Source organism: Rhodnius prolixus, unplaced genomic scaffold (assembly GCF_049639745.1).
Source record: "Rhodnius prolixus isolate KJV_2025 unplaced genomic scaffold, Rpr scaffold_6, whole genome shotgun sequence".
NCBI classification, from domain to species: domain Eukaryota; kingdom Metazoa; phylum Arthropoda; class Insecta; order Hemiptera; family Reduviidae; genus Rhodnius; species Rhodnius prolixus.
In genome coordinates, this window is record NW_027411634.1 from 5,531,006 (window position 1) to 5,555,256 (window position 24,251).

At 34.8% G+C, this 24,251-nt stretch overlaps 1 protein-coding gene across 9 annotated transcripts in view; it reads right to left on the reverse strand.

Moving 5' to 3' along the window:
• Positions 1-24,251, reverse strand: part of Sema5c (Semaphorin 5c) — a 407,260-nt gene that overhangs the window by 374,665 nt on the left and 8,344 nt on the right. For 2 of the 9 annotated variants that reach the window (XM_074140396.1, XM_074140397.1), the window contains exon 1: positions 11,589-11,883. The gene's annotated coding sequence lies outside the window, so the exon portion shown is untranslated. Of the gene's footprint in view, positions 1-11,588; positions 11,885-13,202; positions 13,294-24,251 lie in introns of those variants that run through there. The other 7 variants (XM_074140398.1, XM_074140399.1, XM_074140401.1 and 4 more) reach the window with 7 other exon arrangements.

Genomic DNA, 24,251 nt, shown 5'->3' on the forward strand with positions numbered 1-24,251 from the left:
TGCTAAATAAGGTCCACAAAAGGGCCTGCCTGCCTTTTGGTTATGCGTCAACACAAAAAATAAAAACTGACCTGAGAGGACCCTATTTGTAACCTTCCCCAAGAGATTCTAGAACCTTTATGTGACTTTTAAAATATACTGTCCACCCACATAATATACAGAGAAACTATACACAATTTTCTGTTTATTTCTCTTTTAAAAATCAAAGATTCAAATATAATGAAGTGGATTTGCATAAAATACGATTTATTTTATGGTAGCAGTTAGATAATAAATAAAATAAAAATTAGGACCGTAAGAAAATAAAGCCTTATTTTGTAACCTTAATGTTCCCTTCAAGTACGTACTAAAAATCAAAACAGGTGTTAACACAAAAACGACTTCCGGTTACCATTGTTTACGTAATTAAACTATTTGAAACTAAGAATTTTCAAAAGAGCTACTTCGAAGTAAAAACATGATTCACGGCAGATATTACAATGATTCTGTTGATAAAACCCTATAAGTTCTTTGAAAATACTATTCAACCCCAATGTGGCAGACTTTCGTATTGTAAAAGGCTAAAAAAAGAAAAATACTCTAGGGACCCGCCTAAATTGAGAAAATTGCAGAAAAGTGAGAAAGGAGCAGGAAGAAAAGTTAAAAAATACTGAACTGCAGGAGTTCCGGGCAACCTGGCATGTCACAGGTCATTCTGAAATGCACTTCCTTGGTGAGGAGGAGTGATTCTTTTTCTGAGGTTATTTATTAAACAAGAAAAGTTTCTTTAATCTGCACAATACTGGGAATGGCGGACAAAAATTGTACCCTTTTTTTTTTAACCATTTAACCGACTTTATAACTGTTAATGGGAGGGAGAAATGCCTACTTTTTCAGACAGGCTATACTTCTAGCTACCATATTAAGTGTTACGGTCGGAGGCGTCTAACGCATATTTATCATATTAAAGATTCACTAAAATCCAAGTACCTAGAAACGGAAATCAAAACCAGCACCACAATATATCTCAGCTTTGCGAGTCTCGCTTGGTGATTAAGGCCCTTTATAGAGAACTATAATATGCTCTCGAACATGGGTAGTAAGGAGGAAGTCATGAGAGTATTAATGCAACTTTTTTTCGTTTAAACTAGTCATTAATTTAAATTTCAGGCGCCATAGTGGCCTGGCGGTTATAGGCTAGACCGGTAAAGCTAAGATGTATTGTTGGTTAGTGGGTTCGATTCCTCAGTCTAGGTCTTGGATTTTATTTAATGGTTAATATGAGAAATTTATAGTAAAGTATGTTAGGCGGTTAGAGGCTAGACCCGCAAAGCTAAGATGTATTGTTGGTTAGTGGATTCGATTCCTCAGTCTAGGTCTTGGATTTTATTTAATGGTTAATATGAGAAATTTATAGTAAAGTATGTTAGGCGGTTATAGACTAGACTCGCAAAGCTAAGATGTATTGTTGGTTAGTGGATTCGATTCCTCAGTCTAGGTCAGGGGTCGGCAACTCGTGGCTCGCGAGCCGCATGCGGCTCTTTTATCCCAATTCTGTGGCTCTTCAGCCTGCCCAAAATATAATGTATATTTTAATTTTATTTAAACGAATGAAAACTCCATTTATTAAAGGTATTTTTAAAAAAATAAGATCAAAACTGGTAGAAGTACTGAGCAAGAACAAAGGGTGGGAGACCATCTGCCAGATTTCTGATATTATCAGTGGAACAGAAGTCACCTCAGAACATCGTGTACCCTTTACAACCAACGAGATAACTTCTTTCAGCAAGGCACCTATAACATCTGTAGATGTTGAACGATCTTTTAGTCGTTACAAGTCCATCTTACGCCCAGATCGTCGTCACATTACGTTCCAACATTTGAAATTTCATGTGGTTGCAAACAATTTCGAAGAGTGAAGTTTTCAAAATTGAAAATTTAACACATCTTTTTATAAATAGTAAAAATGTTCTTTGTTGTATAAATCATTATAACTTGTAAAAACAAATTATTTTGTTCCTAATAAATTATTATAAATTGTAAAAATGTTCTTTTCTTGTATAAATAATTATAACTTGTCCCCCCCCCAAAAAAAAATCCATTTTAATAAAAAAAAATGTCCATTTTACTTAAATATTCCAGAAAATATTTTAAGAAAATCACATATTTTCCACATAATTGAAAATAAATGCATATTTTAATTAAATATTTGGCATTTTTAAATACATAAAAATCCGTTCCTTAGTGATTACAAATGATCTTCAGAGTTGTTTACACTCTATCACCCTTGCGGCTCTTGGTAAGAATTATTAAAATTATTTAAGGAGAAATGGCTCTCTACTTAAAATAAATTGCCGACCCCTGGTCTAGGTCTTGTATTTTATTTAATGGTTAATATGAGAAATTTATAGTAAAGTATGTTTGGCGGTTAGAGGCTAGACCCGCAATGCTGAGATGTATTGTTGGTTAGTGGATTCGATTCCCCCGGTCTAGGTCTTGGATTTTATTTAATGGTTAATATGAGAAATTTACAGTAAAGTATGTTTGTTATTCGGTTCAGTCCACAACACCTAATTGGTAGCTGGACGTAAAGCACGCCTGAAAAAATAGGCATTACCTTAATTTAAATTTAAATTTCAATAAACAGGAAATTAAATGTTAATTCAAATCTTTTATAGGAACATTGAAAGAATATCCGGAAGACATTCTATTGTAATAAGTACAGCCAACTAAACACATTAGTTAAATCTAAAAATAAAGAGGAGAAAAAGGTTTCTATTAGGTTACAAGCGACCTGAATCTTTTTACAGGTGTGGTTGTACCTGATCCACTATCTTAAGTATTAAGGGCCCCACCCAAACAAAAAAGACAAAAAAAAAACCTACCATCATATATCTACATACCTGTGCGTACTGCACACGAATATTTAAAAAAAAAAAATAAAAAAAAAAAACAGTATCTAGTTAAATAGCCTAATAAAACCGTTGGAAACATGTTCATTCATGTCGGAGAACCATCTTTCTTTTTTTAAAAAATACGCTCGTACTAACGTTCAAATAAAATATTACAACCCTATTGGAGGAAACCACAAAAAATAAACAAAATTAGAAAAACCGCTCTTCCGGTATCTTTGTAGCGATATTTAAATTATCTAAAAAAAGGAAAAACTAAGCTTGATTTACCGGCTATTTAACACACACAAACACATACAATGAAAACACCTATTTCCACAATTTTGTCATGATCAGAATATTTTACCATTTCAGAAATAATTATACGTAAAAAAAGAAATCAAAAAAATCAGTGAGAAAAGAAATTAAAACGTGATAAGGCTTCAATATTTTTTTAATCGATACTGTAAATGATAAGGAGAAAAAGAGTTTTTCTTAATTAAATTTTAGGTTAACAACTATCATTAAACAAATTGTTGGTACAATTACGTACCAATATTTACAATCGTGTGAAAACTAATTTCTATAACTTTCCCACTATGAATATTTAAAACGGAACAAACATACCAAACTATCTGAACTAACTATTGACTTGAGAAAACTATATTAAAGTAATTTTACTAAAATAATTGTATCCAAATTGAGTGAAAATTGACGTGGCATTTTCAGTCAGTTAAACAACTCACCGAATAGAAACTGAACTTTATAATATGTGGACTAATTCATTCATAATTAATTATTTGAAAATCTGTATACGAGGGTCGTTTAAAAAGTCCGTGCAAAGTCAGAGAGATAGCACTACTGGCGCGTATCGAGGTTATGTTTAGTTAGTAGCATCTCTTGGAAGAACACACACCAAGTTTCAGCCAGATCGGTCTATTTCTTTGTGTTTGGCATTCGTTTGAATCGAGGAAGTCGAGTGATTTTCAAAAAATGGACGAAAAAGAATTTCGTGTGTTGATTAAACACTACTTTATGAAAGGCAAAACGCCTCAGGAGACTAAAGAGAAGCTTGATAAACATTATGCACCTTCGATTACAACAGTTTATAAGTGGTTTCAAAATTTTTGGAGGTGAACGTTCTGGACGCCCTGTTGGAGGTTACTACTCCAGAAATCATTGATAAAATCCATGATATGGTGATGGATGACAGAAGAGTGAAGGTGCGTGAGATTGCTAGTGCTGTGGGCATCTCGAATGAACGGGTACATAATATTTTGCATCAACATTTCGACATGACAAAGCTATCCGCAAGATGGGTGCCGCGATTGCTCACGCTTGACAAAAAACGATTTCGTGTGAAGTGTTGCAAGGACGGTTTACAGCTGTTCCAGAAGAATCCGCAGGACTTTAAGCGTCGTTTCGTCACTGTGGAAGAAACATGGATACATCACTACACTGCTGAGACCAAAGAACAATCTAAACAATGGGTTACCAAGAGGGAATCTGCGCCAAAAAAGGCGAAGACCGTTCCTTCGGCCGGAAAGATTATGGCGACTGTCTTTTGGGATTTGCAAGGAATAATCCTCATCGACTATCTGGAAAAGGGTAAAACTATTACAGGTGCATATTATTCATCGTTATTGGACCGTTTGAAAACCGAGTTGCAAGAAAAACGCCCACGATTGGCCCACAAAAAAGTCCTTTTCCATCACGACAACGCACCAGCTCACACCTCAGCAGTTGTGGTCGCAAAATTAATGGAAATAGGGTTCCAACTCGTTTCACATCCCCCCTATTCTCCAGACTTGGCTCCCTCGGACTACTATTTGTTCCCCAATATGAAGAAATGGCTGGCGGGAAAAAGATTTTATTCAAACGAGGAGGTGATTGCAGAAACGAATGGCTATTTTTCAGACTTGGACAAATCCTATTATTCGGAAGGGATCAACAAACTAGAGCAGCGTTGGACGAAGTGTATAAGCCTAAAAGGAGACTATGTTGAAAAAGAAAAAAGGTTTACCCCAAAAAATTAAGTAGTTTTTATTTTTGCACGCACTTTTCAAACGGCCCTCGTGTATGTACGTGTGATGGGTTTTATGAAAACGTTCTTTATGAGAAGTGGCACTAAGCTGAACAAAAAAAGAAAAATGTTCTTTCAGTGTAAACGACGGCTAGAACGTTTTAAGAGCAATTAAAACGAATTCTGCTCACCAAATTATTAATGTTCTTGTGTTTAGCTCTAGGTTCGTTTGATGTAAACTTAACTGTATGGCAAGTTACACCTCCCACTTAGATCTTACGAGAAGTGAGTCTAAGCTGAACAAAAGAAAAATGTTCTTTCAGTAAAAACGACGGCACGAACGTTTTAAGAATAACTGAGAACGCTTAGATCTGAAAATTTTGTTACGATTACTTGCTTAATCACTTCAACAAGAGATGAGTTGTTTGGAGGATGAAGGAGAGGAGCCTGCAATCAACTGAGAACTCCTGTGGAACGACACCAATCATCCTGCTATTACAGTTAAAACAAAAAAGAAAGCGGAAGTAAAGGAACTATAAATTGTAACGATGAGCGCATTGATTTTGTTCACAGTTCCGCTCATTGGTTCATAAAATGGAGAGACCTAATTGTAAAGTTCTGTAAAAGTTGTAAAACTTGTTCTTTAAAAACAATAACGTAATTGTCTTACACTTAACATTCATTGAGGTAGGGAGTCGTCGAGGAGAATTTCAATTACTTTTCAATTACCCCGCCCATCACCCTCGACCCTCTCTCGTTCTTAGTAAATGAAATATATATATTTTTGCGAAGAAGAAAAGACGTCAAAAGATATTTACAACTAATTCAGCTAAATAATGCATCAAGAATGAAAGTGCAGACAAAATCAGTAATTGGAGAAAAAAGCATAAAGCACGTAGGAGTTAATAAACAAGTCACAGGTATGAATTCCTTCAAAGTCCTCTTAAAAAAAAAAGACTCGATCTTAGAAATTTGAATATATATATATATTTAAAAAAAATAATTTACAAGACGATACAAACAAACATAATCCCTGAAAATCCATGGTCTTTGTTGGTTTTTTAAGGTGTAAAAAACTCGGAAACTAATTACTCTAACTACCAGTAATGTTTCGAACTTAAGAGCTTCGCGTAGGAATGGGTAGTGTAACCAGAATTAGGAAATTCGAATCTATAGGTTCAGGAAGGTGGGGCTTATTAGCTCTGAATGGTTCTGCAGATTGTGTCTGTCAGGAAGAAGAGGAAACGGCCGCCTCTCATCTGCGTTGCAATCGATTGGTTACGTTGTGAAACCTGTGGCTCTTTGAACACTAAAGGAGATAGTAAGAACTGGTAGGGAAAGACCTCAACCTTCTTAGTAGGGGAGGTTTCGTCTACTAGATCTAAAAAAAAAAAGGGGGATGGCAAAATAAGCCTCTTGTGGCTGCGGTGCCGTGGGGTTCCGTCCCGTTTTTATAAAGCTGCCCAAGGAACAGAGTATATAAGGACGCCAGACCACCGCGAGGGACACTCAATCGCATCCAGGGCATTGCATTCACTCACTGAGGATTCATTCTTACACTCTCTACTCGACGGTACTCTACTCGTCATCCAGTTTAGGCCAATCCTTTAAGAAATAGTTTATACTTAGTTCAGAACAATAGAAGCTACCAAAGCAATCAGAGTATATAAGGACGCCAGACCACCGCTCGGGACACTCAATCGCATCCAGGGCATTGTATTCACTCACTGAGGATTCATTCTTACTCGCTCTTCACGCCCAAATTATCCTAACATAAATAATGGGAACTCGAATAAAAAAAATTAATAATAATAATAATACTAAAATCTCCTTAATAGTTCCCTAATTCATTCCCTTATTCCAGTTAATGATCAATCAAGGAATTTTACAGAATATCCACGTACATCCATCATAAAACATTAAAAGCTCCATTAACCAACAATACATTAATCCAACTCCATTTAGAATATATGTTTCCAATACACAATTTATTTTTTAAAAAAATAAAATAAAAGAAAAATGATAACTAATTTCTTGGTCCCGAATCTCGAAGAAATAAAGTTGCTCCATTAACAAGACTCGTCATATGTCGGCGCCTCAGGCACTACAACAATTTAGTGGGGGGGAAAAACGCCCTCTATAAATGCTTGTTTTTCTTATTTATATATTATCTTTTCGTGCGTTAGCCCTAAGGGATGCGGCGAGATGTATATAAAGGAGCTTGAATAAAAATACATTAATAAATAATAATAAAAGAATAAATAAATAAATAAAATAATATAAAAATAAAAGAATCTTTTGAATCAAAAAGGGTTAGAAATATATTTAAATTAGAAGAGGCCTATACTCAATAAAACAAAGATACTTTTTTAAATTAAACTCACACTAAATAAAATAAAAAACGAAACAGAGACAAATCAAAAATGGAGATCCCCCCCAACCGATAAATCGATAGACGGATATTAAGTTTGATTTGAAATATGAAAATCGTAAGATTCATAATAAAAACATCCCAATAAACCTTACTGGGAGGGCTCTAGGAAAATTTTTGTGCGCCCTTGAACAAAAAAAATATCTGTTCATTTCCTATTGTTCTTTCGCTGGTTTTTCTTTTTCTTAAAAAATAATATTCTATATAAAAAGGGAAAGTTGCCTTTGCCTTTAAAAGATTTCCCTAAAATAATTTTAAAATCGTCAACTTCTCTTAAGAATCAATTAGTACTATGATAAAGTATTGCGACCGTGACAAGAGTTTTTAAACCAGAAATACACGTCATGTGTTATGTAGTGCTTGTAGCTGAGCACAACTTTTTTGTAACGACTTGGTAAATACATGTCCCAGAGTTAAAAGACAATAAAATCAATCTACTTTGGGTGTCATGACATTTTGGCAAGGATATGAGAAGGAAGACGACATTCTAAGATATAAGCATCAGGAGGCACTTAAATTGGTGGAAGCCCAGCACAGTTAAACTCTAGAATGACCTTCTAGAACAGAAGATTTCCCAGGGCAACTATAAACCATATCTAAGACTTGACAAGAGTGTGAGTAAACAATGAAAAAAAAAATGGGATTACTTATACTGAAGAGTTTATCTCACGAGGAGGAACTGTTCTCTAAAGAAACTGGTCCTAGAAGGTGGACTGCTAATTCTGCGCTGAGATGTAGGAGATATCCAGACATTATTTAACAGCACTTACGAGGACTAACTTTACCATGGGAGTGGACATTCTCTTTCTAAACTCTCATGGATTCTAAGACTGCTCCGGTGTCTTAATTTGGAGGGAGCGCAAAGGGTGGAAGGGTGAAATTCATTTTTAAGGCGCAGAGTTACATACTTTGGAGCCTTAAACGTTGAAGGGCCATTTTAATGCGTTTTAATATTAAACCCGATTGAATGGTTTTCAACCAATCATAACAAGCTCTTCCTGTAAGTACTCAAATTGCAGAAATAATAAATACGAACGATAAAACGAATACTGTAACTTCCAATAAATTATCAGACGTAAACAAAAAAATATATAATAAATAAAAAATAATAATATTCAATGAAAAATTAACAATCAGTAGAAACGAATTTAGTTAAAAGATAAAACACAATAATTCCTAACTGCTGAACAGAATTTCAAATACTAAAATTTCAGTGAATATCCAGAGGATGAGATAATAATGATTAAAGGTCCATTTAGAGCTGTATATTACCGTCCAATTTAATTCCATTATGATTTTGAAATTGGGCGAATATAAAGGGAATAAGTGATGGTTGGGCCGCGGAGGGGTAGGCTTATCAGGGGGTTGGAAACATAATCAGGGCTGGCGTTCGGGATATCGGGACAAACATCGCGCTTCTATTCTAGTCATTAATTTAGGTCTTCTTTTATATATTATCCCATAATAGCCCGAAATTTCTTATTTTCTTTATTATTATTAAGGCTCCAATCAATATCTGGGCTCAGTTGCAACCTGATAGCTCACAGGCGGTGTCTTTAATTTTTTTTCAGGCGGTGCATAACGTCTAACTACCAATTAGACGTCTTGGACGGGAGCGGAAACACATACTTCTCTGTAAACAAATTTTTTTTCCAGCAAATAAAAATTAGCTATTCTGAGGATTCGAACTGGAGATCTCTCCCTTAAAAGTCCACGCATTAGAACCACTAGACCAACATCCGTTCCCCACGGAAGTGAGCTGTAAGAGCTATCTAAGGGCTGTAATTGGGATCGAAACTAGGATCTTTCCGCGTGAGAGTTCAGAGTACGAACTATTTTAAGCTAATCTCTTCCACATGACATTACTATCCTATGACCGTAGTTTACGTAAATTGTAAATTTTCTTATTTACAATTTTGTACACAAAAGAACGCAACCATCTATCCACTTCACGTAGAATTAGGAGCCGATAAGGTCGAAAGAGATTGGACTCATTTATATATCTGGGCTCCCAGGTATAAGGATGTATCTCTGGAAATAAAACAAAGGGTGATGCTGGGAAATAGGAGCTTTTTTGGGGCTGAATAGGCTGAAATGAGGAGCAAATTAATTTCAAGAAGGGCAAAAAAGCGGTGCCTTTGAAAGAAGAATTCTCCCCGGCAAATCTTCGGCTCAGTCTAAGTGGTTTGGAGGAGAAGCAAAAATCTTCAGGAATTACAGCATCTTTTCCTAGGAAGCGAATATGGTTAAAGCGATACTTAACTTGGCAGACTCAGTTGGGTGTGGGCCGCTTAGTTAGGATATAGGATTAGGAAGTACCCAAAAAGCTCTTGGAGGAGGGGGATGTATTTGTCTGAGTTGAGCGCTTTCATCTCAGAGAAAAAGGAAAACCAGTTCCACGCAAGAAACTGGAAGATTGCCGCGGGTTGATGAAGATGTAGTTCCGATTATAATTAGTATTACAAAATAGACAGTTGACTGTCAACCGCATTGCACTCACAAACATACTGCATAACAGAGCGTTGAGAAGTTAACAGGTAAAGTATTAGTCTCAAGGATCTTTTGCCCAAATTAAAATTGAAAAACCTTAGGTAAGTCAACGTAGAAAAACCACTGAAAATTTGGGTGGAAAAACTCCAATTCAGGGACCAACATGGGAACATGAGCGTAGTTTTTCCTTTTTCAAAATTCTTCTATGGCCGAATTTATAAATATTTAGTTTAGGTTTAAAAACCAACTTTGTGACGAATAAAAAATTTATAAAGAACTGAACAATCTGATGTAGTTTTCTTTTTTGTTTTTAGAAACGTTGAATATGTGACATAGCCTGTCACATATAAACATAACACATGGACGCAAAATGGTTTAGACAGTTCCAGTATAAACATAACAAGAAATCTGTATAGACGTTTTAAAGATGCTGTGTGTATTAGAGAGAGAGGATAGACTCGATCTAAGAGAGAAGGAGAAAAACAAATCTTATCTGAGGTTAAAACCTTTCTCCCGTTCTCTGCCTTAAGACCTTGGTTAAGCTTGAAGGAAACTCAAGGACGTTTGAACTGCGTTTTTATTGCAATTTTGTATTTTTTTTTGCACACAACAAGTGGAACGTTGTTTACAACGGAAGTGAATATTATGAATATACTTTAATGATCTTGAACATTATCTCCAGAATGAGAGCTTCAATGTTACGTAGGATAACAACGAGAAAATCCAATGCAACAACTCATCTCTCAAAGTTTACTGATTAAAAAATGGTTTCAAACCAAAGAAGAGCTCCTAAAACGGAAGTAATTTCCAAGCATAAGTGGAGCTTCTTCCTTGTCAAAAGTGCAGCACTACAAAATTCGAAAAAGCAGCACTGAAATTTCCAATTCAATATTGGGTGAAAGTACCAGTTAACCTTTTTAAAACCACCAAACTTATTGACCACTTACAACCACTTCTTCATTTTCTGGAAACCGAATTACCGTTAAATAACAAACTCGAAAATCCGGATTAGATAGCAATAGTTTCTCTAATAATAGTTACCGAGAATTAGAGAATCAATCTTAAAAAGCTGATTCCCATTAAACTAGACCGAATCTTTGGTCAACAACAACATAGTCATGTCACAAATTTGTCCATAAAAATTTGGTGACAAAAATTAGAAACTAAAGACGTTTTAAATGAGAAAAAAATAAATTGAACAGTTCCAAGTTTAGGGAAAATGCGAAAAAGTTCAAATAAATAAAATCTTTTTCTAATTCAAAAAATAAAAATAAATAATTAAAATAATTGTTGAGAATAGTATTGGCGAGGCAATTACCGCGTTTTTGAACAGACAATTATTATTTTTTTAATTTTTCACCAAAATAATTCAAACTGATTGTAAACATTAACCTTACACAATTTAAGATTATTTAAAAACATGTTTAATTCAATTCACGCGCTCAAAATTAAACAGAAAAAAAACCTAACCTAAAAATGTAAACAAACTGAAAAAGCCTGTTAAAATTTTGTATTGAATTTAAGAGCACAAAATTTAAGCTAACATTAAATTTATTAAATTGTATGTTTACATTTTAATTTAAAATTGTTTCCAAAATTAAAATTAACATTACGAAATTGTTGTATTCGTTATCTTTTAAAGAATGTAAACAGTTATGTGTACAAAATGCCAGTCTTATTCAATTTTTTTTTACTTAAACAAAAATTCAAGTATTTACTTGTGATACAACCAAAAAAGAAATTTCGTTTTTAAATATATAAAAATTCGACTTACCCAAAATATTTTTTGGGGGGAGATTTTTCAAAAAAAAAAAAAATAAGACAATTTAAAGAAAAACAAAACGAACTGGACACTGTCACAAAAAAATAATATCACTAAAACACTCAGTAAAAATTCTTAGTTTATTTACTTTTATTGTCAAATAAATCTATGGCAAAAAATAGTTATTAAAAGCAAAGAATCCAACGAAGATCTTCACACGATAATAATTCTAACCAACCGGTCTGACGTCTGGTTTAGCACTGAAGTAGGTTTCAACTAAGTCGACATACGACACAACTAGCCGCTAGACTGCGCTCGCTGCTGGAGTTCTGATTACCTACTCCACTCTGTACGCTTGTTATTTTTAAGAACATCTGTTCTCATTTCTTTATAAAAAATGGAGTGATTTAATAAGAAATATGTAATCAAATAGTAATTTCTTTTAATATTGCTTATTTAATAAAGATTTATTACTAAATTTTTTAAAATATTAGCTAAAAAACCAATCTATTATAGATTCACAATCTGACAAGCATTTACCCATCACAAACTGCGTTAACATCGAATTCAAAAATATGGTATCAAATTTTTTAGTTAAATAATCGATTTAATTATTAAAGTAATCGCCAACTTTCCAGATGGGGGGCTAAACGTCCAGCACAATATTTTAGTTAATTCTGTTTTAAATTGCTCAAAAGCAGATTGCCGATATCGGGTTTCGAGACTGGCCATGTAATTAGGAAAGGAGCAATAACCTCTTAAAAAAAATTAACTGCCTCTGACCCAATAGATTCTAAATCTCGAAGCTTCATATTGCAACTCCTTATAGAAAGTATACTATGCGAAATAAACTCATGTCGAGTTTTAAGCAAGGATTAACCTCATAAGATAAAGCTGAGTTAAGAAGATTCCCACCTAGAATGGCCAGACAGAATTGGCCAAGACACGAATTGATTACTCCCTAAATCCGCCACCGGGAAATAGTACCAAAACATCTATCAGGAGGCCAGCAACATCCAGGAAAGACATAGAAGAAGATACAGAGAGATAACAGAGGAAAAAAATCAACGACTTAAAACTTTTCTTTTTACAAGTCCAACAAGATCTCTTTTAGTCCATTAGTCTATCTACAGCTGATCGCCATTAATTTTGTTGACGTATTTCCTCAGGACATGTAAGACCAACTAAATCTCGACAATTCTAAATCTATCCCCCCTCTCCATCAAAATTCACACCATCCAACATTTTTGCTTCTAATAAACACAATCTTTCTCTTCTAATTTTTTTTATTTATCGCTTCAATATCATGAAGGAAACTATAAAGATTTTTTAATTCTAATAAATTCAATAAAATTAGCAATAATTAAGAAGTGCTAATTATGAAATCAACAATCGATTTTATTTCGGAATTCCGGAAACAGTTTTTTATTCGTTTATTTAAGAAATATATTATAAAACAGTTTCCTATTCATTATTCCGCCATTTATTTCTTTTCCGGAAATGTCAAATTGAGATTTTCATTTCTAATTTTCGTTATATTTTTCAAGAAAAAAAAAATTACGAAATAACTTTTGCCCTTCATTTTGATATTAATCACACAGACTGACAGAAAGGAAGCTCACGTACCTTTTTATTTGGGCTGACACCGTACCGAGAAGATTCTCTCGTTCTAGAGAAGGACGCCTGGGTAATATGAGCATCTGTCCATTACAGCATCCTGCACATAAAAAGGAGAGCACAATATTATTTTCTGCCTAAAGTAGGATGTAAATGTAGAAATAAATATTTAAGTTGAAAAAAAAAATTGTTATTTCTCTATTTCTGTTTTTATATTTCTAATTATTTATCTTTATTTTACTGATTCTTTTTCGTGGTTATAAAGAAAGGGTCACTTAGAGTGAAAGAAATAAATTCTTTGTTCAAAAAGTTGCGCCAGAACTTAGTGACTGACTTTTTCAAGTAACTCCGCTGCAGAAGTATCTTCAATTAGACCGTTTTCTTAAATTCTTCTTTAAAAAAAGCTACTTTAATTTTATTTTAAGACGCACAAACATTTGGAGTTATTGAAGCCCAGAAAGTTCTCAGTACCCTGTGGGTTAATGGAAGACTTCTCACCGATCTGTGGAGGTTCCTAGCCTTAATATGGTCTAAGGCCTTTTTATAGAGCACCCTAGATCAGAAAACATCACCCCACAGAGCGCTCCGCCTTAGAGGAGCCAGTCCTTGTGGAGACCATGACTGAAAGAGAGGATCACTGCCTCTTAAATCTCCATCATATTGTTCTAAAATCGTTGTTTTGCGTTTCAAGGCTTCGTGGTCTATCAGAGAAGACAATACGCATAACAACTTGGATAATCCTGGTTAACTTGTTAAAGAGCAAAATTTATCCTGTAAAAGCTACAGGATAGGTTTGATTAATCTACAGCGAGTGGTACAGGACCTGTCTGGGGCGAAGAGATAATGTCCATCCCTGTTTACCGGCTTAGCAATTAGTGGGTAATGGAATCAAATCTCTGGGAGATGCAGAGATCACAGGAGATCGTGTCCAAAAAAAAAAAGACTAGTGGGTAAAATCCTGGACCTCGAAAAAAAAGGGGACCTTTTAAATGATAGTACAGTAAGCTTTTTAGGCTGCATTGTGGGGACACAGAACCCTCATGGCACAATAAATAGCCTAGGCTATCTGGCCTTATGTGAAACATGGAACCACAAATAACTAAAAATTGAGAACAACACTGAGAAAAAAATACTGGATAAAAATTAATCTGGACCACAGATTATATAAATTTATTAATTTCGCCTCATTTCACTCGATTCCTATATTCCAATTTTGCTTAAAACGAACATAATTCTAGGATATCAGTAGACCGATATATGCAGCACACCTGAACAAACTGAATGTTTATATAAGAGATTAATCTGCATATAATTAATTTATTCATTAATCTAATTATTAGTTGAAGGCTGTAATTGAATTATCGATTATGAGGTTTGATATCAAAGTAAATACTGGCCTAATCGATTCCGTATAATTTCAAGTAATTAACATACTTGATTGCTATGAAACTTAAAATCTGCATAATGTGACATCCTCTATTCGTTTCCGAATTCTGTCTTTCTTAAAGAAGATAAGCCTTTTAATCTCCTGGTAGAGAAGATAATGAAGAATACGGATTTCGAGGGGACTTAGTTTGAATCCTTAAGTTCCAAAAAATTAAATTATCACAAGTAATTTTATAATGTAGGTGATCAATATTTCTGTTTATATTTGTTATGAGGAGTGTCAGTCTCTTTCTCTCTCACGTATAACGTCGACTTCATGTAGCCGATGGACTAGTTTGCTTTCCGCCGGAAAACTGAAGAAAACAGTCTGACATCATACATGAAGGACCATGGGAAAGTTAAATTTTATGAAGTGGTACTCACAAAAAAAAAAGGAAAATCTGATGGCGAAGTATACCTAGCTTGAGGGAACATTTTGAAAAGTGTACATGACGTGAAACATGGTCCTTAGTTTGATAGGGATCAGTGCTTGAAGAAGTGGGGGAAGGTTATTGATCAATTACCACGTTTAGGTGGACATTTTGATTGATGGAAAGATGGCGTTTTTAGTGGGAATTTCCTCACCTTTGTGGAAATATTTAAAAAAAAAAGTTTAATTATTTTAATGTTACATACTTAATTACAATGTACGTTTCAACAATATTCCCTCTAAACTGAGCGGACTTTTTACAATTTGCTTGTATATTAGATGTCCTGCAATCGGACGTATGTCAGTCTATTTTAATAGCACGACTTCAAATTAAAGATATGTCAGAATATTTGAGAATTTGGGAAGGTTTCAGGACAGGTTACAACCACATGGGAGAAGGCTTTCAAATCTCTCTCTTGAACGTTAGCCTTGTAACCCCCAAAGAATCATTAACAGGTTCCAAAGATCAGCTTTTTCTGAGCTTACTTAAAGTAAGCTTAAGCTCTAATTTGGTTATAAGTGATCTTTGTTTGCCGCATTTCTGGGAGATAATTCCAGATAGTAGCTCTCTTGACTTCCTTCTCCTCTCAGAGGTTCCACAAAAGATTTTAGAAACTTTTAAGGGAAGCGGATGGTACGCCTGGACTGGCCAGAAATTTTGTCACCTCATTTCCATCTCTGTCAACAAGTATTGGCTTTTAAATTTTGTGATTGTGTGGGTGTGTTAAAGTCACTGAGTTCGCTGACAACTTTTCAAGTATTTCCGAGCTGATGAAAATGCGCTTAAATGGTAGCCTAGAAAAATGGATCCCTCGGTCGAGGTTCACCTGGACGCTTCTACCAGAAAAATTGTGTCAAGATTTCCTCAGAGGTATGGTCAAGCCAAAAGGGTTCCCTGAAAAAGTTGAACCTAGGAACCAGATAATGATTCTTTGGGGGTTATGGAGGAGACCTCAAATACGGATTGCAAGGCTAACTTTCAAGAGAGAGAGAGAGAGATTTGAAAGCCTTCTCTCAGATGGTTGTAGCAGGATGTAGATTCTGAGTGCCCAAACACTCTAGCCCTTGTCTTCTGCACAGTTTCCTTTTTTTGAAAAACCTCCCAGATCTGTGCTACTATCGTCAACTATTTGATGAATAATTAAGATAGATGGGAGTCGATGAGTTTCTCGGAGCAAAATAGCATTAAATATAATACTTTAACTAAACAGTTATGGTATAAATACAAGACGATCTAAAACTGTAAAAGCAAAACCAATACAAGGCTTGATTAGCATATAGTTTTAGAGAGGGGATAAACTCAGTGGTTAGCGAACAATGGATTCCAACGCGAAGATCCCGTGATCGATTCTGTAGATTCGATGTAGTCTGTAACGATAGAACTCTAAAAAAAAAAAAAATAAAGCACCAGCACCAATTACCTCAGCTGTTAAATTTAAAAAAAACATGACTTCAGCAAAGCATGCAGCACGTGCATTATACCAATATTGTGCGTAGCATGCATAATGAGCTTAAAAGACAGGAGCAAATCATACCAATAGAATCTATAAAAAGTTCAAATCTGGTGTGCATAACCATGAAAATTATACTTTATAATTTTGTTGGATTTGATGCATATTTTTCCCCAGAAGAGTAATGTATCATCTGATCTGGTATTTATAGGGTCGGCACTCCCTACCTTGTCTGTGTTGAACGTATGGTCTAAATTCATGTATCACAAAGTTGGAACATTGCGCAACTTTCAAATATTATAATAAATAGTTTAAAATTGATATAAATGTTTTATAACCACTAGACATTAAAAGTACACTCTCTAATCATTGACTTTGGTTTTTTTTTTTTTTTTAAATAAAAGCCATATTTTGTATTGCGTGTTATTTCTTCTACATAATATAACGGCCGATATAACAACTTATAATATGGCAGAATGAATAAATAACGAAAAGAAAGTTAAGGAACTATAAAGTAAAACGATTCTACAGAAGTTATTATTAGTTAAAAAAAAAATCAGACCCTTAAGGGCTAATGTAAAATATAACGCACCGCTATTACTCGTAATGCAAAGGGCTCCAATTAAACTGTATGTGTGCGCGCCATTACTAGAAATACGATTACAAAAAAATGGTGTTAACTTTAACCTCATGATTGCGTAAACTGATTAATGATGGTAATAACCAACAACCATTGCTTACACAATCAGACTCGTATAAACTGAAGGGTTACAATGTAATAGCTCTTCTATGGCCAATATAACTCAGACCAAAAAGAAAAAAAAAATATTCAAAACAAAAAAAAACCAAAGTAGTAATTTGCAAGAGCTCACTACTCTAAACTTTAATTACGTACTCTTTCCAACCTTAATCATTACTAAAACTATGTCAGTTCTCTGAGCCCACTCAGTGCACAAGACATGTACGTATTTCTAAGGGGAAATTTTCTCAATAAGATCAGCTTTTTTTTTAGTGAATTTCCAGCTTCCAGCTGATTTTTTGTTGTTGTTGCACACAATAGTTTTTTAAGACAATCCTACAATCCTAGAATCCTGGTAAGACATCCTACAAGCCTGGTAAAACAAATCCTACAATCCTGGTAAGACAAATCCTACAATCCTGGTAAGACAAATCCTACAATCCTGGTAAGACAATCCTACAATCCTAGTAGAAAAGCAGCTGGTTGTTAAATTCTATAAGTTTCCAAAGTTAACCTGTTTTCCTGGTCTAATTGCAAAAATTAAAAACCTGATCTGTTTTTCTTAATTTAGTTTTACAACTTCTTTATAATTAGCACAAAGAAGTTTTTTTTCTAGATTTAAACAATAAAGGTATCAAATTTATTTTTGTAATTAGTGTCTAATATTCTTGACTTAAGTTTTTTATTAAACTTTAATTATATCGCCTTTAAAAAAATTAAAAGTTTTTTCGTAAAGAAAAAAGTTATAATTTAAGTGAAAGTACTGTTTTCTCGTTAGTTCTTTATTTCACAATATTTCTTTTAGTAACGATGATGACAGGTTTTGAAAATTGGATGCTGTATGGTCCACCCATATTAGTCAGAGTGTGGATTTTTAGAGCCATCTTTATTTATTTTATCCAGTATTTTGTCACGTCTGACAACCAATGGACCAGAATTTGCTGTTGTCAGCACCAATATTGGATAGACTAGCAAATGGTTGTAGTTCAGTTTATGATGTGCGTTGTCAAGAGAGGGGGAAGAATGGGAGAACCGTTGAGCCTAATTCCGTGTAACGGCGGACATGGACGCAGAGTCACACTGAGTCAGAGCCATCACTGTCAAGTGATGTACCATTTCATTAAAGGGTTAGCGATAACCACTCCTTTGCTAATACACCGTTTTCCTGCTGTGTTTTCCCCTAGATTCTCTCATCTCCCTCCCACAAAAAAGAAAAAAAAAGCACCCAGCCTCTCCAATGAAGTAGTTGGAAGACCAACAGGTAAAAAGGATAAAGGACTCTCCACGGCTAACGCACCAAAATTAAAAGGTTCTGGAAGTACCACGAAGCCGACCATAGCTCTCTAGAAGAGGAAGACCACAGGAAGTTGTGGCCTCCATGGATAATCACTTCCTGGAGCGAATACTACATCTCTTTCAATGACCCAAATAAGAATAATATCCCCCTTAACACTCTCTGCTTGTCTCCTCCATATGTACTTCACAATAAAATAATTCCCCCTCCATAGTTAGAGGAATCTGTGGAAAGAAACGATTAGACCATTTATTTAATTGGAATCTGGAAACAGATAAGATTTAAGTTTGGACCACATAAGATTTATGAAAGAAACGGAAGTAGAATGTGGCGAACTATGAATATTATGTTGGGCGTGCTTCTGTGTAAAAGAGAGAGAGACAGAAAAGAGATCTCCCTTAACCCTTCCAGCTTAACACTAGTATATCGACGTTCATATTCTACCATCAGGCTAGTCGATTCAGAAGTGGTTGCCTCTCCACCCCTTTATCCTTAGCACTGCAATATTGCCGCATTTAAACTGCTCATGCTGGAGGTTTTAAAGAATATTGTAGGGGGTGTTATCTATAGAGAAAGATCCGTTCAAGATGAGCACACTTCTGGCTAAGGGATTCCAGCTGAAACTTGGCAACGGAAGTCTGAATTTAAACCTTATATGCCCATATTTTTCTAAGATAATCACTAACTAATGTCCATAGGCCTACTGTGTGAAGTACATCTGAAGTGGACTTCAAAGACGTATGGCCAACTTCATATTTCCTACTGTTCTTGAGTGACGTCACTTTAATTTTTTTTTTTAAAAAAATCATTACTTTTTTGCAATAAAAATGTTATTACTCAGAAAGTTTTAGTCCGAATTCGATTCTGATGTCACGGTTAGAAAGACAGATAAATTTTCTAAAAATTGATACCATTTTGAAGCATAAGTTATTCTCCAAACAGCCTCAATCTTCCTCCGAATGCTGCAAAAATAAAAGTAATAGAAATTTTTAAGAAAACTCATCAGGCCCTTACGTGATCATTATCAGACCTAGGTGCTGGCACTTTTTATAAAAGTTTCCTTGTTTAATGGGCTTTCAAACGGTATATCATTTTCCAGGATTCCTTTTATCTTCGTATGAGAAATTACGTTTGTTGTTACAAGATAAAACGTGGTCACGAGCACTCTACAGTGATAGTTTATCAAGTTGTTTAATTCATTAAAAACTCTTTTAGATGGACCAGTAGTCACTTTTAAAGTAGCTTGTCTTAAAATAAGGAAGTCAAAGATTAATAACATTTCTATTGCAAAAAAAAAGTAATGATTTTAGAAAAAAAAAATTAAAGTGACGTCACTCAAGAACAGTGGAAAGTATGAAGTTGGTCAATACGTCATTGAACTCAACTTAAGATGTACTACACACAGTAGACCTATGGACAATACTTACTAATTCACCCCGTATATATGCCGGAAAACCTTCTCTCGTATTTAGCACAACTACCGGTAAAATTTTCGTCGCGATCTTAATTAAACTGGGTAGAAACCTTAGAAGAGATAAATCGGACGATACAAACGATTGAGTCCTTTCAGCGAACTTGACTGGAACTAAGCAATGATGTAGGTACTTAACGTAAGGATGTACTCAGAGGGTTTTTTTTCGCTCTAATACTTCCCTTTAAACTTAAAAATTACTACTTGACTACTTAAAGGAAATGAATTTTCCTAATTGTTTGATGCATGGAATAATTGCAGTTAACGAAGGAAATCTCACAGATTTTTTTGTCTAGTTCCAGTTGAAGAAAACAACAAAAGGAAGTTAGAAGCCCAGGAATGTAAATTACTTCCTGCACCATAGCCGGTTTATTGGTGATACAAAGAGAATGGCATGATTTAGTGAGCACCATTAAAATGACAAACAGTTAAGGCTGGCTGCTTGGGTACACTCTTCGAGCCTGGCTACTTTAAGTCAGTGTTCACTTGATAATCACGTACGTATATCAAGTTTAAGCAGTGTACATTGTTGCTGTACGGTATTCGAAAACAGTTAATAAGTTCTTCCGTCTTATTTCGCGAAGTACCAAGGAATAAGCATGGACAATTAAAAAAATAAAAAGAAAAGATTTGTTTTATACAGGTAACATAACAACTACGAGGGTCGTTTGAAAAGTCCGTGCAAAAATAAAAACTACTTAATTTTTTGGGGTAAACCTTTTTTATTTTCCAACATAGTCTCCTTTTAGGCTTATACACTTCGTCCAACGCTGCTCTAGTTTGTTGATCCCTTCCGAATAATAGGATTTGTCCAAGTCTGAAAAATAGCCATTCGTTTCTGCCATCACCTCCTCGTTTGAATAAAATCTTTTTCCCGCCAGCCATTTCTTCATATTGGGGAACAAATAGTAGTCCGAGGGAGCCAAGTCTGGAGAATAGGGGGGATGTGAAACGAGTTGGAACCCTATTTCCATTAATTTTGCGACCACAACTGCTGAGGTGTGAGCTGGTGCGTTGTCGTGATGGAAAAGGACTTTTTTGTGGGCCAATCGTGGGCGTTTTTCTTGCAGCTCGGTTTTCAAACGGCCCAATAACGATGAATAATATGCACCTGTAATAGTTTTACCCTTTTCCAGATAGTCGATGAGGATTATTCCTTGCGAATCCCAAAAGACAGTCGCCATAATCTTTCCGGCCGAAGGAACGGTCTTCGCCTTTTTTGGCGCAGATTCCCCCTTGGTAACCCATTGTTTAGATTGTTCTTTGGTCTCAGGAGTGTAGTGATGTATCCATGTTTCATCCACAGTGACGAAACGACGCTTAAAGTCCTGCGGATTCTTCTGGAACAGCTGCAAACCGTCCTTGCAACACTTCACACGATTTCGTTTTTGGTCAAGCGTGAGCAATCGCGGCACTTATCTTGCGGATAGCTTTGTCATGTCCAAATGTTGATGCAAAATATTATGTACCCGTTCATTCGAGATGCCCACAGCACTAGCAATCTCACGCACCTTCACTCTTCTGTCATCCATCACCATATCATGGATTTTATCAATGATTTCTGGAGTAGTAACCTGAACAGGGCGTCCAGAACCGTTCAGCGTCACTTGTGCCCCATATGGCCACTCCGAAAATTTTGAAACCACTTATAAACTGTTCTAATCGAAGGTGCAGAGTCACCATAATGTTTATCAAGCTTCTCTTTAGTCTCCTGAGGCGTTTTGCCTTTCATAAAGTAGTTAATCAACACACGAAATTCTTTTTCGTCCATTTTTTGAAAATCACTCGACTTCCTCCATTCAAACGAATGCCAAACACCAAGAGATGCTACTAACTAAACATAACCTCGATACGCGCCAGTGATGCTATCTCTCTGACTTTGCACGGACTTTTCAAACGACCCTCGTACTCTACAGATAAATATATAGATATACAGTGTATTATAAAGGTAGAATGATGTGGGCAATTTTGAAGATTAATAGCAGCAATAAGTTTAAAAGAAACCAGAAATTGTTACGAGTAAAATTTGGTAGCAGTAAAAATACAAGGAATATAAAAAGTGAGCGTCATTTAAGGTATAAATCTGTACGTTTCTCAAATGGACTTGAAGGGAGAACTTCCCTCCTCCCACGGCTCCTACATACAAGTACATCCGCCCGCAGCAGGGCAACCAGTACTTTGGGATAATACTAACACTGGGTGAATTATTGGTGAGGTATGTAACTAAAACAAGAGGAATTCCTTCAAGTTTCTTGAAGTATTTTTTTAAGACACTTCTTAGTGTAAATACAAATTATTGTTATTATTTATTTTTCCATTTTTTTTACGAACTAATCTAATAATTTTCAGTGTCGAAATTTTTCAGAAACAGAAGCGTTCCAGGTAAAAAAAGAAACGTGTTTTCGCTACGAAGTTTGATTTTGAACTGCAGAAGTTGTTTTGGGATAGATTTCTATGTCACTTAGTGCCCTTCACTTTACGTCCACCAAAAAAAAAAAAAAAAGCTGCAAGGACCAAAGGGAGATGAAGAGATGAGTAACCGCTGACTCAGGGGGCTCCAAAATGGTTGTTTCCGGTTCAATTATAATTTCTCAATATTTGGTCAGAAAAAATTAAGTGAAAGATATACATAAATTAACATTATTATTGGATAATACGCCTAACACTACAATAACATATTAATAATAAATAACAATAATAATAATAATATTACTATTAGACTGGAGATCTCCAGAGGCAACGAAATACGTCATGATTAATTCGAAAGGTAATGTATTATCATGGGAATGTTAAGTTCCGACTTCGACATTAATGGATATATGTCACCCCATAAATGCATGGTTTATATTAAATTAATATAATTACATATGCATATCAATTACGTGATGAACGTATTGGTTTCATAAAGTGATGATTTTAAATATAATATAATTTTTTTACTTTATATTTATGATTTTCTCTTTTTTTTTTTGCATTTTTTGGGGGGTGAAGAAGCATATAAGGGGGGCAAAAATACGTCAGCAAGTGTAGTGCGAGATGATAACGGAAGTGAAGCTGTCATCTATAGACTAAACCGTTAAAAGCACCTCTGATGATGGTTGTAAAAGCTTGAAGCCGGTCCAAGGACACAATAAACAAGCATGGCCACGTCGAATATCAAATCAACGATAAAATTTAACGTTTACATTTCGCGAGTTCAAGAATATAAGACAAAAAAAGTTAGAGAATTCCAGAAGAAAAAAAGTCGTGTGAGTGAACACAACCAGATTTTCTGAAATTCTGGTGACCTTAAACCAGAATTGCTGGTGAAAAAACCAAAATAGAAATAGGATAACCACATTTATTGGTAATTTGATTGCGGTTGAAACATTAATTGTCAAATTTCGAACACGTTTAATAATCGATCAATAATTTCTACAAAATGATAATAATATTTTTTAGAAAATAAAGTAAACAAAATAAAGTAAACAAAATAAAATAAAGAAATAAAGAGAAATTTCAGTAAATACTCCACTGCCAAGTAGATTATGGATAAATCTTTTTAAGATGAATTTTAGATGGATAAAGTAATTTAAAAAATATTGAAGTTTCTTCTGAGCAATTTAAGAGATAAGAGACATGAATGTTTAAAATCATGTTCATCGCCATTATCATGAACATTGTACCGAGTAAAATGTAGATATTTAGGTACCAAGAAATAATTTTAGAGATATCCGGAAATCTTAAACAAGATGGCTGTTTAGTTTAGAGAGAGAGAAATAAAGAGAGATTTGTTAAGACATTTGTGTGTCTTAGCACAAAGTTTTTTCGAAAAAAAATTGTGACAAATCTGGTTTTAAAAAAATCACATTTTTAGTTGACAGAATTGTCGCAGAAACGGTGAAATTTTCAAATGGTTACAACCACACAATCTTTATAAAATCACTCATTATTTAGTCGAATAGATCCCTCCAATAGCAGTTAGAGAGAAAAGACAAATCTATTGTCACTCACACGACATCCTCTTAAAGTAATTCTCGAGCATCTAACTTGAACGGAGACGTATATTGATTTAGTGGTTATGAAGCTTGGAAGAGAGTGGTGCCCAGTTGGAATCCTTCGCACATCTATTTTTTATTTGTTAGACAAAATGTTGATAGTACACTATGTGCTTCCGCCCCCGTTCATGACACCTAGTTGGACGTTAAGCCCCCGCCTAAAAAAATAATAAGCATTACTTTATCTAAACATTCGCTAAACACCAAATTA